General features: G+C 34.7%; 1 long non-coding RNA gene across 1 annotated transcript in view; it reads left to right on the top strand.

Annotated features, from left to right (window-relative positions):
• LOC140002437 (uncharacterized) overlaps positions 1-18890 on the top strand; it is a 35673-nt gene extending 16783 nt beyond the window's left edge. The window contains exons 4-5 of the long non-coding RNA XR_011809002.1: positions 10564-10706; positions 18553-18890. This is a non-coding gene — a long non-coding RNA (uncharacterized lncRNA). The remainder of the gene's footprint in view (positions 1-10563; positions 10707-18552) is intronic.
• Positions 18891-21782: the final 2892 nt, after the last annotated feature.

Raw genomic sequence — 21782 nt, 5'->3', positions numbered from 1 at the left:
TTTAGGCTTCTACTCTACTGATAAGACTCAAAATTGCATTATAACACGCAAAGGGAGCTATCGATACTCTTGCTAGTAGAATCAGAATAGTTGCTACCATTCCCATCTCTTCTTTCCCCAGGTTACCTCACTGGACTAGAAATCTTTTGCTATGTAATGGAGAGTAACTTATAGTAAACACCTGTAAGATCCAAGTGTACTACATACAGAAGGTGAATGTGCCTCTACAAATGTAAAGGCTGAAGGTGATGTACTGATCAGTGTTATCAGAGGAGGCAACTGACAGTGACATCTGTCAAAGTCATTCAACTAACGGTTATTTCTGGAAAATTACATTCATAAGCAAAAATGTGTAATTGTAAGATAAAGTGTTCAGTTATGTTCATGGTAAGAGGTCGTTTGTGGCTGCCAGCTCTCAAAAGATTTATAACATTCGGTTTGAGTTGTCTATTGCCATAAAAGATAATTTTAAGCACTCGTTTTGGCTTTTAGGGTTTGTCAAAGAGCAGAAAAACTTAACTGATCAAGTACAATGTAGGATACATCTTCAGGCTTGCTGAAAACCTAGTGTTGCCTTTATTTTTGGCATTTCACTTTGAAAAGCTCAAAACAAGCAAGATAAATTCTCCAAACAATGGATGTTAAGAAATTATAATTTAATCTAGCAGAAATATAACTCCAACAACACCCTGAAAACCAAAGCAAGTACTAATGAAAATAAATAATATGTTTGTAATTGGTGAGATGCTCACTGAAACAAACTACCACTATAGATCTTCCAGTCAGATGTGGGCACATTTGAATACATACTCTAGGGTACAAGACAAGGTAACAACTTCTTATATGCTGTGTTATGTTTGTCTGATCAGACTCAAATCTGGGAGTATAGGATTCATTTCACCCACCCCCCCAGGGAAAGCTTCCCAGGAAGATAAAATATTAGTACTATCAGTACTTCTAATCAGATGGCCTTGCTCTTGTTGCTGAGAAAATACGAAGTGCATGGTAACAGCCTGAAAGGAACATTGTCTTTCTTTCAGAATCCATACATGTGAACATACTGTATTTAAATAGTATTTTGGCACCGATATATTCAGCAAAAAAGGCGATAAAACAGAAGACATTCATTATTGTTTAAGCCCACATTCACTCACACTTGTAATATGGACTTAGAAATTTCAGTATGGCTTCAATTGTCACCTTACAAACTGTGCAATCCTCAGATAAAAGCTCCAGCTACATTAATCGCCAAGCTGCCAGTTGTAGTTTCCTGTTCTCACTACTTTTCTGTTCCTCCTTTTCATCTGCCCATCATGGAAAACTTAAGCAAACACAGAGTAAGTGACAGAAATAAGTACTATTTAATATCTTTATCAATGACATAGGGATTGTGTGCACCCTCAGCAAGCTTGCAGATGACACCAAGCTGCGTGGTGCAGTTGGTACAGCAGAAGGAAGGGATGCCATTCCAACAGACCTTGGTAAGCTTGAGGAGTGGGCCCATGTGAACCTAATGAGGTTCAACAAGTCTTAGTGCAAAGTGCTGCACCTGGGTTGGGGCAATCCCAGACTTGTACAGACTGGGCTGCATCAACAGGGTGAGGGAGGTGATTGCCCTCCTCTGCTCTGCCCTTCTGAGGCCCCACCTGGAGTGCTGCATCCAGGTCTGGGGCCCCCAATACAAGAAAGATTTGGAGTTGTTAGAGCAGGTCCAGAGGAGGGCCACAAAGATGATCAAGGAGCTGGAGCACCTCTCCTATGAAGAAAGGCTGAGAGATGTGGGGCTGTTCAGCCTGAATAAGAGAAGGCTCCGGTGTGACCTCATTTAAGCTTTTCAATACTTAAAGGGGGCTTATAAAAAAAGATGCAGAGCAACATTTTGCTTAGTCAGATATCAACAGGACAGGGGGAAATGGTTTTTAAATGCTTTTAAACTAAAAGAGGGGAGATTTAGATTAGAGGTTAGGGGAAAATTCTTCACTCCAAGGGTGGTGAGGCACTGGCACAGGTTGCCCACAGAAGCTGTGGATGCTCCAACCCTGGAGGTGCTCAAGACCACATTGGACATGCCCTGGACAACCTGATCTAGTGAGTGGCATCCCTGCCCATAATGTGGGAGAGGTGGGAACTAGGTGATCTTTAAGGTCCCTTCCAACCCAAGCCACTGATTCTATGAAAATTGATGTGTATGTGCTAAGGGTTGAACTAGCAAGTTAATTTGCTCAAGTGAGTAGTAAACAACAAGTGGGTAATAAGCTCCATCTCTGACATGCTTTACTTCTTGACTAGTATTTGTAGCACCTCTGAAACTCTACCTAACAAGAAGACTTTTGAAGTTAATACCTAAACAAAACTTCATAGAAGTAGAATATAATTAAAGAGAACCATCAAAAGCTTCTATTACCTTAATGGAATCACACAATATAAAATAGTAATATGTTTAAACATGTCAAGCTATAAATTACAAGAGGTTTCCTTCGAATTTCCTTTTTGATTATTTGGAAGATCAAAAGCATATATATGTAGTTTTGAAAGATTAGCAGGTTATGCTTTCTCTAACTGAAACACAGAAATGTAGTTTTCTTGTATTTCAGTATGAATTACTTCACCTGAAGTGATTTATTTTTAACCAGAAGTCTTCAGTTTTAAACAAGAGGATTTTATGATTGCTTTCATTTATACCTTTGTAGTTGGACTTGCAAGCAACTTACTATTGCCACTTAAGAATAAGACAAACTATCCTCTTTGGCAATAAAACTTTCCTTGTCCTCCCTTCTATGTACACAAAATCAGTATAGGAGGGTTATCTTAAAAAAGATACATGGCACATTGCATAATGTGTGAATTCATCAAGAGTTAGACTGGAAGGAGAGTCTAAGAGCTAACTCCTCCCCCAGCAATTAAAAAGGGAAGGAAAGAAAGTGCTGTGAGCGTTAACAACTCCAAGTAACAGAAGTAACAGCTCTGGCAAAAGTCCAGAATTTTTTAAGCTACAGCTTGACCAGTGTGTAGTTTTTTTTTCTCTGATGGCAATAGTATCTGTAGTCTTTGCTGAAACTCACGAAATTCTTTCCCATTCATTGTAATATACCCTGTAATGTAACAATAATTAACAGTTGCCACATTTTTCAGACAAAATGCTTGAATAATGTGGTTTTCCAAAAATTTGTTTCACAACCAGTTCCCTTGGCTGAGATTACTGTGTATTGCATTGCACCCACACTTTTAAAGCTGTGCTGTTACAGAGGAACGCAGGTGTCAGAAAGACACAGCTATTGATAAACCTTTGGTAATTAAATAGGTATTGCTAGAAGGCTGGGTGCATTTTTTTATTTTTTTTTTTTTGGGGGGGGGGGGGGGGGGGGGAAGAGAGAGTTCTTGCCTGTTTTTAAAGTAGTATTTACCCTAAAATACTGGGTCACAGGGGATAACATCTAGGTTCTTGTGTTTTGACTTTGTGCTTTTTTTTTTTTTTTTTTTTTATGAAACAAACTGTCAAGGGAGGCTTTTTTTTTCTTTCCTTAAATTTGGTCCTCTGAGGACCAAAGGATTGACCGCTGCGTCAATACGTAAGATTTTGCTGCTTAGCAGCTCATTTGCTGGAGAGGCCAAATTGATAACTACTTGAAGAGATGCTAGAATGGAAGAGTGATTGCTTGCAGTAAACTCTGTCTTTACACTAGGTGACAGGTGTGGAGAAGACAAGGGAGAAAGTGTTTTTAGCTACTCCAGATGCATAATGATTTCCTTGCTTTTGAATAAAAGGACTTCTTCCCCATGCATGAAGTGCAGGCTAGTGTATATAAAAGAATTATACTTTGGTTTCTCATATGCTGTAATGCTTACAAAGACTTGGATAAACAAACCTGGGTGCCAATGATTTTTCTTTCCCATGTCTGAAAACAATAGGAAAAACAGTACACAGAGACTAAGGGGTGCAGACTGGTAGTTTGTGCTCGGAGAAAGAAGGAGGCATTCATTCCTGCTGTAAGGAAACATTGTCAGATGAAGCTACCAGAAAGACTTTTTAGCAATCTCAAAGAGCCTGTATAATGCAACTAGCATTATACAGATGTTTCACTCTATAGTAGAAAAGAGATTTTTTATTTGTTTAATAACCATCATAATAGATGGATAGCATAGAGTCCAAACGGAACAAAACAGAAGAGAGAACAAGAGCGATTAACTCTCTGAAGTCATCTGCATACAGCAGCACATGCTGGAACATTATCCATGCACCATTTAGCAGGACTTCACAGATGAAGACACTGCAGAGATCTTAAAGCATTCCTAAGATGGAAGACCCAAAAACCCAACTTGAAAATTTTCTGCAAATGCAGAAGAATAGGAATCTGTTTCTCCTAACTGGGCATCTGACCATATTTTCCAAACTCTAGTTGGAAAAGAAAGTGTAAAGTGTGATTTTTCACCATATTGAGAAGAGAGATCATTCATCATTTGCAGACAAGGTAGAACAGGTAGTACGAAGTCATGCTATCAGTACAAGAGGTGGTAAATGCAATACAAGTACACACTACGAGCGTCATGAGAAAAAACACAATTGATGGAACACAAACTCCTCCCTGCCACCTTCCAGTTTTCTAATTCTAAGAGTCTGGAATAGCAGAATTGAAAGCAAGAATGAATGTTTTTAAATTACTATCATAAGGTGATTTACTGTATATAAACAGTTAATAAATTACATATGTATATACATATATATAAAAACACATAACTGTGACGGCATTACGGAGCAAGCAGTTAGGAAAAAGCAATGAAGTACAGCACAGTTAGCTCATGAGTTAAAGAACTTCAGTTTACTGGATACAGCCTCTAAAATACGAAGAAAAGATTTTGTAGGGGTCTGAGGTATACTGCCTAACCCAAAGATTAGAAAAATTTATTGCTGAAGTGTCTATGATACATAGCATAAAGGAATTATCAGGGCATTCAATTTAGGTTATATATACATGTAAATCTTATTGTATAATCCTGTATAGTAAATCATAATTTCTACAAACTCTAGATAATTTTCTAATACAAACAGAATCAGGTCCAAAATACAATCTTTCCATAATACCAAAGATTAAACATTGAGCCAGAAACTAGTTACCTAAGGACTAGTAAGTATGGCCTGTTTATATTACAGATAAACAGAGGAAATTTCCAAGAAACACCCACTTATCATTCTCATATATCACATGTATAGTACATCAAAAGGACTAAACATTCAATGATCTTGGTATAATGAGCCAAAGTTAGCAGTAGGCTAGTAGAACTACTCCCGAGAGGTATGAGTGTTGGTATGTGGGCCTAGGAACTTGAATCATATTCCAACTCATGAAATGACAAATAACATTACAATTATTGGTATCTTCCAAAGTGAGAAGCAGCCCACATGATCAATAGGCTACTCAACTTTCTGTAAAACTAAACAGTATTTTAAAAGTGAACACTCTGACCTGCAAGTGCCCATCCCTTCAAGAGAAATTAATAGTTGGACCTAATCTGTGAAGAGCTATGAGCCATGTATAGGAGAGATAAAACATTGTCACAGCTTAACTTTAATTGTCATGGCTTACAATCAGTAAACACAGGCGTGCCATATCCATCTCAGAATTACAATTAAACTGTTTATCTTGAATAGTTGCTCTTCATTTTACCTTTTCCATGCAACACTACAGTTGTATCTACTGCTAAAGGATGTTATGATACGTAAATAAGCTGCAGTTAGAAAAGCACATTATATTCCAAGTTAGAGCATTTTTCTGAACAGCTGTAATTTCTTACAGCAAGTTAGCAATATCACCAAAATAAATAAAAGAGCAATATGAATAAATGTACAAACCACACAGAAGAAGTTGCTCCTGGTCACTATTGCAATACTAGTTTTTCTTTCTGTCTAGGTTTGTCAGTTGTCATTCTACTTTTGCTCAACTGGGATATAACAAAAAAGCTTCAAGGCAGCAGAGACCTTTTAAAACACTAAGCATGTACGTTCAACCCCACTGTTCAGGATTGCTGTTCAACTACATACAAGCTTTTTCAATCACAGGGCTTTGCATAATAAAAGCAAATATTTAGCATAATCAAATTTATGAAAATATTTTTCTGAAGTTTACTTGAGATAACTGGAGCAAAGTTAAGAACTGAAACATGATTTTCATATAAATAATGATAAAAATAAATGATTTTTCAGTGAAGTAGACCGATGAAATGAAAGTACTGCTTTACTTGACTACTAATTATTCAGTCACATTTCTTCTCTTATCCCTGCCTTCACCCTTGAGATAAAATATTTAAGTATATTTCAAAAGGAAGTTAAATTAATTACATATTAGGATATTAAATATTTCAGTCACAATATACTCTTCTTTTTTAGTCCCCATCTCCATAAGAAAAGGTGGCAAAAAGGAAATGCTTGCAAAGATTCTGAGAACAAAGCTCAGAGGTATGGCCCATATAAAAAAATAAGTCAAGTAATATATTTGGCTTATACACTAAAAAAGCTAAATAAATATGCAACTGGAAAAACATTCTGCAGAAATGGAGTGTCCTTTAAACAAGTCTGGATGACTTCTAGAATTGATGCAAGGTCCCACGTATGAACTCTTATCCTAATCATACTTCACCATGACTTGCCTACTGTACCTCATGCACTTTCAGCAGTATATGGGGAAAGAGATCAGCAGAGTTGCGTAAGAGAAGCTCTTCGCTATGGTAATGTCAAGGTGGGCTTTTCCTTACAAATCAAAATAATTTTGTCCTGTTAAGTAATGGACAAGAGCCACCCTTTCTCATTAACTCCATTAATATTTGCTAGTTCTACAACATAATCTTTTTTTCCCCCCTGTTGTTGATTTTTTGCACTCTTAGGATCCTGCTCTGCTACCAGACTCTTCATCAGTAGTAATAAGAAATTAATCTACAAACTGGATACCTAAATAAATTTGCTTGACCATTCTCACCTACTATTGATCTAGGATATTTGTGTATATCTATGTATTAATATAGTTCTTAAAATAGCAATACTTTGGGAAAAAAAGAAAAGTCTATTTCGAGTACTAACATGGAACCCTAGGTAAGATAGAGATTTAAATATCCCTTAAAATCTCATTGCCAAGAGTCTTGAAAGATCATCTTACAGTGTTTAGCACACTTTAAGTAAAAGTGTTAAAACGTTGCTCAGATCATACTCAAGACTGGGTAGGAGACTGCATTAAAATCTTTGTTTGTGTTCAGATTTTTAGCATATTTTTGGATTATTTTCCTTGCTCCTTGATCCAGCAGCTGCAGTAATAAATTCCGGATTGTTTGGCAAAATCCTTTCATTCATCTAAGAGATACCTGAAGTTAACCAAATTTGTTCCTTTTCTCAGGTAAGATATGCAAGTTATTCATATATACTGCATTAAGATGAGCTGAGATTTTAAGGAATATGGAAAAAATACTAAGGCATATCCCAAGTTGCACAGATCATTAAAACTATGAAGATATATGCTATCACTGAAATCACTGTAGGCTGCTGCTTTAGGTAGCAAGTGAATTATTAATTAGGAACAAATTACTGAGCAAGTATATCATTCACTTATGAGAGCTTAATTGTGAAAGTGAATTTTTCCATTCACATTCTAGCAGGCCAAACAGTCCCTGGAAGTACGACTTTTAAAGGAATTTTTAAAACAATTAGTGTTGAGAGAAGGCTCACATAAAGCTGCAGGGGCACAGCACAGGCACATTCAAAAGGTTTTGAAGTGGTCATACTATATATACACAAAAAGGCTAAACACTTCTTGTTTCTGGGTCACAGGCGATCAAGACCTTTCACCTTCAAGCTATAGATCTCTTATGCAGGCAAATTACTTACACTGCAATACTTCATAAACAACAGAAGCCCTAAGTGTCCCACCAGGCACTACAAATAGGGTAGGGTTACATTTGGGATAGATTTGATTTGGATGGAAATGAGCCTCCCTGGGAAGTCTGCTTAAGCCTTTTAAATAATGCCTGTGCAATGGCATGATGATTTAGTTTTCGAATTGTAATGGTGATGCTGCTTTGTTTTAGGAATGTAGCTGGTCTGAGTTACCATAAACATTTAATTCGAGTTTGCTTATTTGTTAGAAATATGACATAGCAGATGAAAAGGAAACCATCAGCTCTCCATCCGTAATTTACTAGAGTGATTTTTGATTTAGCTGAATTCAGTATTTCATTTTATATGCAGTCATTAATAAAAATACTTAAAATCTAATGTAGAATCAGGAAAAAAAATGCAGGTTAGAATAGCGGCTTGTCTAGGTGTCTATATTGCTACTGCATTCAGAAACATGTTAGTTTTATGCATACAATAACCTAAAATAAAGTAACTTGTGTTTTAGGGGGTAAAAAGAAGCTCATACTTCCACTGGTAGAAAGGAATAGTTACTATTTTACTTTTCTCCATCTAACGATATGCATATATAACCCTGCCATATTTCAGTAGATGATAAAGTGAGAAATGAGATAGTTCTTGCTGGAATCATTCCCTCTTAAATTGCATTAAATCTCATTTATTTTTCCTTCAGTTCAGTGCCTTTGCAAACCATACTTAAATCATCAACAATTAATAGATATGTCCATATCCAGTACTCATTATTGGGAATGGGGAACTCATCGGGAGTCCAGAGACTGAAATCATCCTCCCCCTAACCCCAAGGTTTAGGCAACAGAATCATGTTTACTCCTTGGGTAGGTAATACAAAAGTTAAATGCTTATTTTTTGAATAATTTGCACAAAGCTTAATACTGACATTTTGAAAATAGTTTCCTATTTTAATGAACATTTCCTGAACATCTGGTAGTGCTATTATGACATTAAAAACTGACTTTTTCCTGTCCTTAATTTAAGAATGTTTTTTTCTTCTATGCCAGATGCTGAAAATTATGTTAAAAAATAAATAATAGTCTAGCCATGGGTAAAAGGAAAAAAAAAAAAAGGAGGGCTTATCAAAGAGACAGAGGCAATGGAATTCTTGCAACAGAATGATAAATCTCATTTTTAAGTATTTCTAAATCACCACTAAAATATATATATATATATATATATATATATATATTTTACAGTTATTTTCAATGTAGCAACTGTTTCTTGAGTGCCTGGTACTACTTGGTCCCTATTCTACTATCTAGTTCAAACATTAAAATGTTGTTCTATAATTTTGTTGCTCATCTTCCCTTAAGAAAAGGCAAAATTAAAGGAAATCCACATAGCTGATCAATTTTTGACTTTCTATTCTTTTTATATTTCTAACTAAACATAATAGGAGTCTATAAAGCTTATCTGACTTATTAAAGTTTTAACTTTTTTGAACGCTAATTTAACTGTGGTATTCAAAACAACACTAAGAAATCTAATAGACTAAGAACTTAAGTGATACCTGGTTTCTGAATGTCTTTTCATTGTATGTGCAAAACAGTAAGGTCAACAGCATTATGCTAGAAAAGGAAGTTAAATAGATGTAATAAAATTAGATGCTGTATGTAATAAGAGGCATCCCAGTTGCAGAGAGCATCCCTTTAGGTCGGAGTGCTCAATACTATATTAACTGACCTCGAACTTCTTATTTTAGGCAATATATAACTAATCAGAGGGACTTTTCATAGATAAAATGAAGAAGGTTTAACTAAGAATGACCAATTTTTTCCACAGTATGCAGAACATAGCATTACTCTATTATCTTTTTTTTAAATCATAACTATGGGGTATTATGTTTCATTTTCCCCAAGTTACACAGTCCATATATGAAGCATTTAAACATTTTTACAAGATTTCAGTTTTCAAATACAGTTCCTAAGCCACTTATTTCAGCTATTTACTAACCATGTTACGTTTTAGATCCCTTATCCAGTTCAGGCTTCCTAAATTTCTCTGTTTTGCTTTTTCATTAAATACTGAAAAAAAGTGTAGGCTTATCAAGGAGACTTCAGGAATAAGGTTGGACAAGCCCTGCATGACAAAGAGATTACCATTTTCTTATTGATTATCTTACAGTCACCTAACAGACCACATAAAAACCCGCAAAGAGTTTAAACAAAATGATATATATATAATTTTACAGTAACATCTTCCTGGAATGATTATAGAAGTTCAGTAATGTGACAGTCTCTCTGCCCATATAGAGCTGCTAGAGGCTTATGATAGATGATATTTTTGTTTGAGGACAGGATAGGTATTGTGACCTTTTGAGTGCTAAGTAATTAATTTTTAGGTGGTAAAAAAAAAAAGCATTGTATTTCAAGTGCATTGTCACCCATTTACTTGTTACTGCAAGAGTAAATAAGCCACAAAAACCTGCAGACTGAAAAATTTTGTATTTTTCTAGCATGTAAGAATTCTGATACCTCTAAATCCTACATAACTTGTGTTACTATCTTATTAACTGAAAGTTACTGAAAATTTGATATTTTAATAAGGGACTTAAACACGTTTTCCATGATGTACATGATGCCATAGACGGCACAAATGCATACCAACAGAGTATCAGCAAAATGGAATCTGAATCTTTGGTCTTTTGCTTCTAGATTAATATCACCTGAAGTACTTTAACAACAGGAACAACAACAGAGCACCTGCAAGGACAACACAGAATTAAAGTGACAAGAATATTAGCTTAAGAGGCATTCTTCATTTGATTCAGGATCAGCATATTCCAAAATGAACTGAGGTAAGGATGTCTCTTCAACCAAAAATAATTCAGATTATCAGTTAGGGAATACTAGATTCCCCTTCCAGCTCCCAAATGTCCCACACATTCACTGCAAGTATTTCCATCAAAAGTTTGTAGTCTTCTTAAATAACTAGAGTTGGATTTTTTTAGTACATAGTACTTTTTTAATGAAGTAACAACATTTTAAAATTCAGAAACAAGCTCTCTTTATTGTATTTAACACCACATCCATCCTTACTGAAAATGCAAGTACACTCCAATCAACTGTTTCAGCATTATTCCTGATAAATGTAATAACATGTGTAAATCAATAAGGGGGGGAGGAAGGGATGTTAGATTTTTCCAGCTTCCTTTTAAAAAGGAAAAAAAAAAAAAAAGAAAAAAAAAAAAGAAAGACTTACGGCAAATTAAGAATCAAGATAGAAGATTTTAGATGAAACATTTTGGAAAAATATCTTCCTAGATGTTCTAGTCCCCTTTATTTTTTTCTGCTTAGTCTTTTTGGTCAAAATTTTATCTGCATGTGATCAACCTGCACTGTGAGGCTGCATAGGAGTTAATAAAAATAGCACTAAGCCTGAAAAAATAAGATATTACATTTGTTTTTTCTTGATCTCTTCCACTGAAATTTTCAGGAATTAAAAATAATTATCTGTTTAGGCATGATGGTATTTGTTAAGTAGATGTTAGCCTGCCATATCTGCAAATACGAGGAAAAAAATAAGCCTATGTTTGAACTTTAATTGCTCACCATGAAGAATAAAAAGTCAAATTACAGATTATGAACTAGCACATTTTACACATCTAAAGTTGCCTTTTCTTGGTATGCTTCGTATTAATTTGTCCAAGTCCACTGAGCAGGGCACAGTACAGTAGTTTCTTAGACTTTCATGTCCCAAAGTATTTATAAGAGAAAAAACCTGACAACAGTGTAAAACAGGTCCAAACACTAAAATCTTAAGTAAGAAAAACACCTTTCTAATGACCACGTTTTCAATCTGAGACGAAACAGCATTTTTTTCACAGGAAGATCCCATTTCATTTGATTTTTTTCTTTTTCTCTACAGTTACTCCATTAGTTTTCCTCCAGTTACCAATTGTCAACTGTGGTTCAATTTCTTTCATTTGACCATCCAAGTTCAGTCCCCCCCATCCTTTTTTTAAATGACCTGGGCCACTCAAATTGCATTATAATACATCTGATACATCTATTGAAAATTCTTTTAAGGGAAACTGTATCAGATACGGTTGCCTGTGTGTTGACCCAACCAGTGAATCCCAAAGGATTAACAGGCCTCCACACAGCTCCTGAAATGGCTGTTTCTCATTCTGTTTACCTACTAATTCCAGAAATACACTCACTAATTAAAAAGGTATTGGAAGAAAGGGTAAAAGTTGCTTTGAAAGTCCCTAGATAGCGCCTACTATAAACAGTTTTCCATTTGTAAATTATAGTACTGTAAGAATAAAAAAAAGAGTCATTATTAGTAAGTTGTGCAGTGTTAGACATAATATGAAGACATTCACTGAGGTGAAGAGTTTTCAGGAAGAGCTGTCTAGCTAAAACATAATTATACAGAGCAAGGTAGTAAGCTTGATTGGCCTATATTTTCTCTCTCTACACTAGTGAAATCAAGCTGTAAAATGGTACATTTGTCTTAACATCAGAGATGTACTGATTTTGCTTGCAAACTGTCACGATATAATGTATATATTCACTCCTGTTGATCTAGTTTCACATTACAGAAACATTATTCCAGAAATACTTCATTTTTTCAAGTAAGCATATTTCTTTTTCATGATCTTACATTACTCTTTCCTCCATTCTTTCTGTTTTGTACTATTTCACTACTCCCCTACTTAAAAAAGTAAACAAAGCACTTAGATGAGAACACAAGTGTTTATTAAACTACTCACATCAGCAGACATCATATTTCTACTGAAATAAGAACTTTGCCTACGAGTATAATAAAATCAGGTCTGAAACGTTCACACAGACATATACTCCCTTAACAACATATGGACTAATTCCTTTTAAGCTTTTCTAAACTCGTTTCCCACGTGTTACACAGCAGAAGTTTTATTGTCAGGAAGAGAAACACAATCAACATTTGTTTATAACATAAATAATATTACCATTATAGTTAAGTGTCTCAGTTATTCTGGGGACAAATCTAAAATAGATTAACTACAATTTGATCTAATGACTGCAGGAATAACAAGTTCCCTTGGGGGAAAAAAAATAAAATAATAAATTCCCAAGGTTAAATCCATATATTCAGGCTTCATTTTAAAGTGTCACAAATATAAACCATTTTTTGCACTGTAATTTCTCTTACAAAATATTGAGAATATTCATGTTAACTTTAACTCTTCTCCTAACATACTGAAATATTAAAAACCATTGAAATAACAGTAACAACAACCACTACTACATGAATACTGATACTAAGATACATTTAGGATGAAACAGGTATTAAGATTTACAAGTGCTTCTTTACCTCACTTCTATTCATTCCCTAAGGCTTCTGGGTTATGTAGCCATGGCTTTAGAATAACATAAAATCAATTTTTTAGGTAAAAATACTGACAGAAGACCTTAGTAAACTAGGCTTCCCCCCACCCCCTCAGGAAGTACAAATCCACACATGCAACTACTCTGTTAGAGGCAAAATAACATCACCTTTTATACAGAAAATTAACACTCTAACCTTAGATGGATATTATTCAACACTTACACATAATAAATAAATAATAATAATTTAAAAAAAGCCTACCCAAACTTCTGTAGAAGCAGTTGTTGGATATTTGAGACATCAACTGATGGATATGAAGGCCAACTAGAAAACTCAGAGAAATACTGTCTGCAGGAGCATGCTGATTGTTCCACAGCTGGGCATCAGCACACAGGAATTAAAAGTAAGTGACAACACCTGAATCTTTTTCTCCCTGCTGCTCAGCTTTGAAAGGAGATCAGATTAGGGGTGGCTGGTTTCTGGAGTCCTAGTGGGGTTGAATAAAGCTAATGGCTGTTGAAACAGGAGGTTGGCTAACAGTGGTGGTTAAAGCTATCTTCTTCAAAAGAATAAAGATGTTCTTGTGAATTTAGAGCAGTATAAGTACTTTTTACATTGGTTGGTGAAACTAGGGAATTTTCTAATAGAAATATCTGTGTAAAAACAGTGAGGGAAAAGAGGGCAAAGGTAAGGCATTGTGTTATTTACAGCCTTCACCTCACCTGAAACTGAACAAAGCATGCTCTTTACTCAGGTGAACTAATTCTTAATTGCCGATTTCAATGTTTAGTAGCAGTTTCAACATATTGCACTTAGCTGCAAAAATAAGTACAAATCACAATTTGTGTAATGTGTGCTGCTCTATATGCTATATACTAGCACTTCTCTTGAATACTTTTAATTTCATAATGATGTCCAGTGTATTGCCCAGCAAGCTGCACACAACTACTGCACTGAGATTTGCTCCAAACACATTTCAATGTATATATAAGTTTATTACTTTTCTAGTTTTATTTGCTTTACTAAGTATGTTCTTCAGCTCAGAATTGCATTTATACTTAGGAGCTTAGCTGGAATGGAGCCCAGCTATTGCTGAGTATGGTTGTCCAACAATGGCACTTTAATGTTCCCAGTTGAAAGCCGTATATTTTCACATACTTGACTGTCATCTTTTCTAGGCTAAATAAAAGCAATGGACTTTGCAGTGCTTCCTTATCATGTTATCCTTCCACTTGTAGTACATAGGCCACTGAGTAATAGTATGTGGTAAATCAAGGAACTGAACCTAATTTTAATAACTAGAAAAACATTAGAGGCCAGGGGAGAATTTTTAATTCTTCTATGTTTTACTTCATTAGCTAAGTCACTTAACTAGGAAGACTGAAGCCACAGTAATATTGATTTGTTTTTTTGTGTGCTGGTTTTTTTTTTGTTGTTGTTGTTGTTGTTTTTCACAGTAGAAATATCTTGAAAATGAAAAAAGGAAACCTAACACGCAACATAAAAGCAAACAAGGACAAAGAGAACTTGCTTGGAGGCAAGTAGACAAGGAGAAAAGAGCTTCACTTGTGTGTTGCCTGACTGCTGGTTTGAATTCATGTGTAGGAAGTAAATGATCAGCCATGGCTTCTTTCATTTGGATTATTATGCATGTTCATATACTCTATCAGACTGATAGCCTGATAAGTAAAGACTGATATAAGTCTGGCAGAGTGTTGTAATGTCAGTTTGTCAGACTGATGTAAGCAGAGACATTCAGATAGACAAGGTATATCATGAGAAATGTTTAAGACCATGCTTTCACCCTGTAAAGTTGTTTTGATCAAATTCCATGCCCAGACCAAGCAATCAGAAGAACCCTATTCTCAGGTAAATATTAGCCAGTTCATTTTGGGAAACATGAGTTTAACCTAAATTCACTTAGATGAACAGTAAGTTCTCCTTTTTTTATTTCATAATATGACTGTAAGTGTATCAATATTTTAAAGATCAATGGAAAAGATGAAATAAAAATGTCAAGTCAAATCTCAAAAAAAAAAAGTCTCAAAAAGCTTGTTATAAAATCTCAGAACTGTAGCTTCAAATTCATTGCATTTTTAAACACTCCATAATTTATTATTTTTTTACATTATGGTTTCAGGATATCTTTGCATGGTTGTCCTCAGACTACTGCCCACAAAACCAACTTTTCTATGGAAGTTTACTGTTCAAATATTTTTTTCTCTATCTCTATTCCTTGTTTCATAGAGCAGGCATCTTAGCAATAGCATAGACCTTATAGTGATTTACTTTCTGTACTGGCACACCTAGGAAAAGAGATCTCTCAGTTGTACAGGATTGATATTCATCTCCTGTCCTTTTCTCAGCATTAGCCCATGTATCATAGCTCTTGCCAGTGTATCTCTATTCAGTGTCCCACATTAAACACTACTGTCTTCTGCAAAACCAGAACTGTGCGGTATGTTTATCCATGTGAAAAACAGGTGCTGAATGCAACCCAAATGGTAGTGTGAGTAAAGAATTGCTCCAGAGGGGTGTTGAAGCACATGCTCTAGTTTTCTAATAGCACCTGCCCAAATCCAGTTGCTGACACATGAAGTGGTGAAAAGCATTTGACAGCATAACTCTTCAGTAAGTCTCGCTTCACAATTCTTAAGTAGGGAAAAAAAAATCTTTTTATCTTCATAAATACTTCTGGGCCCATACACGAGTCTTATTTGCAACACTTTAGAGAGTATTCATACTTCTTTTTTATATAATAAAGGTGTAAAACAAGGCTTGAGTTGAGATAATGACTTTCTGTCATTCAAATCAAAAACAATAAAATCAAAAAACACATAACCAGATACAGTCCAGGAGAATGACTATGACCATGAAGAAACCTTTGTATTGGAAATGTCCAAAGTAGAAGGTGACAGGTTCCAGAGAATATGATAGAAAGGGTCACAGTAATCATATGAATGACAGATTTTTTTTCTTTCCTAGTCTCCCTATGAAATACAATTTTGATATGCTATGGGGCTGTAAAACAGTTAAATGTTCACGTTAATAATAAGAGAGTAGAAGCCCTTATTTCTCAGTCGTGTTTTAGAAAGAGAGAAATAATAAACAGAAATGTAATATAAGACAGTGTGTGCAAAAGTTAATTCCATTATTAAAAGAATTAATTTGTGACTGTAGGTTTTGATCAATGAAAAACACATTTGGTAATGCTGACGAGAAAGAAATTTTTATTACATATTAACACCACATTTTTATTAGGAGTACTTGCTCTTGTTAAAATAAAAGTGAAAAATAACCTCAGAATTCCCTGTGCTTACTTTAGTGTGCCTTGGGCACTTTTTGAACTTTCCTAATGCATTCAAAAGTTTTATAATATTATGCACACCATTAACTAAGCACATTTATAACAATATTATTAAGAATTATGGACTCAGGAGCTAAGTATATTTTTTAGTGTTGCCAAAAATGCAGGCAACATTAATCACCATGCCTTCTTTTATTTTCCCTATGGAAGGCAACAAAAAAAACCTGCTGAGGTTTCACAAGAGCCATCTGGGAAAGTTCCCATCTTTTTCTCTTCTCAGGAGGAAATCTTATTGTGAAGATGAATGTTGACTATAACAACTCTAGAGCCTTATGTATCATAAAATCAATTTTAATCATATGATCATATATTGTAAAAGATACAAGAAGTTTTTATTAAAGTGAGCCAGATTTTGCCTAGAAAACCTAATTCAGGAGTTGAGCTGGATATTTTTTTGTTGTTCTATTGCAAATAATTGTTCATTTGACTTCCAAATACAATTCTACTTATCCCAAACTACTTTTTGAATTTGTAATTGAAGCAGATGAATAGCTTGGACATTAAAAAAACATTTTGGCATGGAATGGGATGTTCTCTGAGTTATTTTATAACTCAGGGTCAGGAGAACTCATTGATGACAGAAGAGCCTGCAGGGATCCTCTCATCCTAGACAGTGCTTTACCTGTCAAAGGTAAAAGGCCAAAAAGTACTTTGGGAATTTTTCTGAATCCCTTCTGTAGACATTCTTCCATTTTGAGGAAGAAACTAAGAAAGTTGTAATAACAAGTCCCACACTAATGTCTTTAGAGTAGGTTTTAAAACTGTATATTAGTGATTTAGCTTAGAAAATTCCCACTCCCATTTTGTCTCCAGCATCTCATTCTCTTGCTCTTTTCACCTTCTCCCACAACTCATGTTGATACACTTGTTTGGAGAGTGATATTGTAAACTGGATCACAGAAAAAGGTTCTTAAAAACAAAAAAGAAAGTTAACTAAAGATATATTAATATACTCAACGTGTGTTTTAAGTGATTATATACTCAGTTTGAAAACAAAACAAAGCAACAATAAAACAAACAAACAAAAAAACCCACACTTGAAGCATGCAAATTTCCTGTAGTGAACACGTGTTTTTAAAAGGCAGCCTTTAGAGTGGAACTGTAATGGTACAATATTATTCTTCTGCAAGTTTCTTATAGGGCATACAAAAGGAACTATTCAGCATTTATTTCAGGAAGTATTTAGAGTCATATACTACACAAGCATTTGTGTAAACCCTGGATTACATTTTTTCTACATGAACAGGTAGAAAACAGATAGAAGCATGATTCAACATTTGCTGTTCGATGACTTACAAAGATAGAAAAGTAATAGCAGAGGAAACAATAGGAGCTAAACATGCAGTTATGGTCCTCAGTCTTGTTCACTGGCTAGCTTTACAGGGCACGAAGATCCTCAGAAGAGAATATTGCAGTATATGAAGGAAAACAGAGGTTTTTAATTTGTCTTATTCTATTGTCTCCCAGTTCTCAATACTGTTGCAGATTTATTTTAGGTCTTCCATGGTATGGTGATGTTTGTTCATAATTCCCAGACTAACTGCAGAGTTCAACCACTTTCTTTTGGGACTGCATGGCTCAGAAGGTCATGGGTGATTTGTGCTTTGCTAAATCTTAAATTGCTAATGTCGGTGAGGATGAAGGGAATAACTGCAGCTGGTATGCCTTCCTTGTATATGTTTTCAGACAGGATCCCTCTATACATTCCATAAATGCTTTCAAAATCGGTTCCCATTAAACAAACCAGCATGTGCTTAGGGATTTCAGTAGCCGGCAAAAAGTAATTTTCTTCCAATCAAGTCAGTTTTAAAAGGGTATGTGTTTCCTCTATTATAAACATGCTGTTACGCTTTGGAAGACAAAGCCCTAGTTCTCCTCTCCCCACTATTCCCTCCCCTTCTTGAGTATACCCCCTGCTCTGGAATGCAAGACTTTTTATTCATGTTGTCTTTCATTCCAGAGTTTTCAAAGTCATGCCATATTGCTGGGAACAGTGAAATCAGGCAGCGTATCATAACTTTCACTTAACAACCAGAACTCAAAGGATGAACATGCAGACTGAAGAATTGTGTTTCTTGGACTGGGGACTGCTACAAAACAAAGCCTTTCTCCCCTCTTGCTGCATTAAGCTCATATAAAATAAAAGAGAATATATGAGATAATGAGTAGAATAATTAATAGAATAAAAGTGTTATACTATCTAAACAGTTAAGTTTTATTTCGGTGTACATACAGTTATAGTAGTGTAATAAGTTTAATATATATGGATATGCTGCAGAATTGCCATTGTCAAAAGTAAAGTACCTAATTAAGAGAAAAGAAAAGAAAAGAAAAGAAAAGAAAAGAAAAGAAAAGAAAAGAAAAGAAAAGAAAAGAAAAGAAAAGAAAAGAAAAGAAAAGAAAAGAAAAGAAAAGAAAAGAAAAGAAAAGAAAAGAAAAGAAAAGAAAAGAAAAGAAAAGAAAAGAAAAGAAAGAAAAGAAAAGAAGAAAAGAAAAGACTGGTTGTATTTTCTTTCCCTATCTATTGAGGTTATGTTTTATTATTCTTTGACCTAATACAAAGTGTGTACTCTGAGTATCACTTCTCTTTGAAGATATGAACAAGCAACATTATGAACCCTAATCTTCAGATCGTATCCTGAAGTATATCGTTCTACATTCTGCTTGTCTCCTGAAACTTGTTACAGGTTACTAAGTCTAACAATTTACATTGCACTGGGCAGCACGTGTCTCAGGCTTTCTGCAATGTTTGGTTTTATGCTCTCTAATATTTAATGCTTTGTAAATACATATTCTCAAGTTTATTGGTGTTTGGTGGGAAAACAAGCAGAGGACTATAAATTAGAAACCTCCTAAGAGCAGCAAAGTTTCCCATTTTATATTCTATATTCTATTTCAACCTTTGGCTTCTTTTGTATGGAAGTAGGATATGACTTGTTATTGCTCGTGGAATACAATCTAGAGATGAAGGTACCTAACAAATTTCTTACCCTTTGCCTCTTCTTTCATAGGAGGAGGCAAAGAGGAAGATGGGCTTAAGCAAAGAGACTTCAGCAGTTGCACTGTTATGTTAGTTGCAAGTACAATTACTGCTTTTTGAGTCAAATGGTAAAGTAATTCCTCTCCTTTAATGTTATCCATTCAGATGGTATTTTTCCAGTGAAGGACCGAATAAAGACTTTAGGAACTGGGAAACTTTAAAATTATTACAGCCACAGAGTTTGAAAGAAAATCCAGGAAGATTTAACTTTTTTTTTTTTTTTTCCTCACGACCTGTTTTTTATTCTTCACAGACTTGTGATTTGGATGAGAGCCAGGATCATGATGCTCCCTGAACACAATCTAATTTGGACTGTAGCGTATGTCCCAGCAGGAAGGTATAAACACTGCCACAGAGACTAAGAGAAAGAGTGTTGAATAGAGGATACGAAGTAGCAGTGTTTATTTATGTTCCAGATCACAGTAGCTTAAATACTCTTCCTTTCACACTTAGTAGCTTTAATGATACCTCTTACTAATATTAGCATGGTGTACTCCTAGCAGCTGGTACCAATGCATTATTTGAGAATTTGAGGACAAACTACAGAGTATAATGCATTTAGGAACTAAGCTTTATTGTCCATTAAATGACTATTAAGCAGCATTAGAAATGTGAAGATTTTTCATTTATGCATGCTTTACTTGAGGTTAAATTTCACTTTAAAAATGATATTTTTTTTGTTTCAGATAGAATGTACATGTTATAAACCTGTACTTCATCCTGATGAGACATGGCGTCAGAAAGATTTTCATACCTATTCTATTTTCATCATAATATACTACAATTTTTGCAGGACAATTTAAAAAATATTTTTATTTGTACTTTTGAAGCTGATAATTTTATCAGGTTATTTTTATTTTGCTTAAAACATAAAGCTAAGCATTATTCAGTGACAAAACCTTGGGAAAAGACATGTATTGACACCTATAACTAAAATTCACATATGTAAAAGCTTATTTTAGGAAAAAAGGTCTCCTTTTCTGTTCCACATACAGAATTCCTCACAGAATTGTTGGAATTGCTGTAGTTATGAAATAATACCACTTAGCTGCTCTTTCTGCCACAGAGTTTCAGTCAGGAAGGATTCTTTACATCCTGTTCTAAACCACTTTGCTGCAATTAAGTTTAAGTGCCACTGGGGATAAAAGTAGCTATTCAAGTGCAAAGTCATTATGAAAACTTGGAATTTCCAAGTTAGTTGTTATGCCTCCTGTTGTGAAAAGTATCTTTAAAATTTTGTTTGAAGAGCCATGACATCTGAGGTGCAGCAGGCAAAAAAATAAAATAAAATTGGCCATGTTAGCATTGAGTTAACAACACAACACGATCTTGATTCCAGACATAAAAGCAATATAGTAAGAGTACAAGATATCTTGATTATTTTTTTCTTAATTTATATTCATAAATTTATAACTTAATTCATTTGGGAATTCTGAAAAGTCATGATTCCATTCTTACCAAATTTGGATGGGTACATAACTAGCAGTTATCTCCATTCTTAATGACAGAAAATAGATGATTTCATTGGCCTACTGGTTGGTACCAGATGATAACACGTCATGTATTTCTGAAAAGAAAATAGAGAAATCTGTTTCTTAAAAGAGACTAGAAGAATAATATTCATGAACCCTCCTTAATTATCAGACCATCCTAACCCAGGCAATTACTGGTTCAAGGGCTACTCTCATTTGCTGGTGACTAACCATCTTCCTTTTCCTAAAACCTGTAAGTGAATACTTAAAAGGTGGGGTTTTTTTGTTTGTTTGTTTTCTCCCCTGTAAAGCAGACAAAGACTGTCATGTAAAACCTCTCTAAACAATACAACCATACAAGTGGTTGATATAACCTCCTTGCTAATAGATACAGAATAGAAATAGAAAAAAAATGTAGAATAGAAACAAAATAGAAATACAAATACAAAATAGAAATAGAAAAAAATATAGAAAATGATTCCAAAATACTTGTAGCTTTTTGTAGATCTTATGCTGTGAATAAACTGAATATTCCTTGACTCTTGAAATTCAGTCAGATCTTGGTTTGCATGTGCTGGCTCCTTTCTTAATCAATGGGACTCTTTGCCAGACTAAGTGCTGCTTCTACTGCTGCTGCTTCTGAATGAGTTTTTTTACCAAGTAATTCAGGAGTTGAAT

Source organism: Anas platyrhynchos, chromosome 4 (assembly GCF_047663525.1).
Source record: "Anas platyrhynchos isolate ZD024472 breed Pekin duck chromosome 4, IASCAAS_PekinDuck_T2T, whole genome shotgun sequence".
Classification (NCBI taxonomy): Eukaryota; Metazoa; Chordata; class Aves; order Anseriformes; family Anatidae; genus Anas; species Anas platyrhynchos.
Note: the sequence above shows the minus strand (reverse complement) of the source record. Positions and strands in the feature narration are given on the sequence as shown.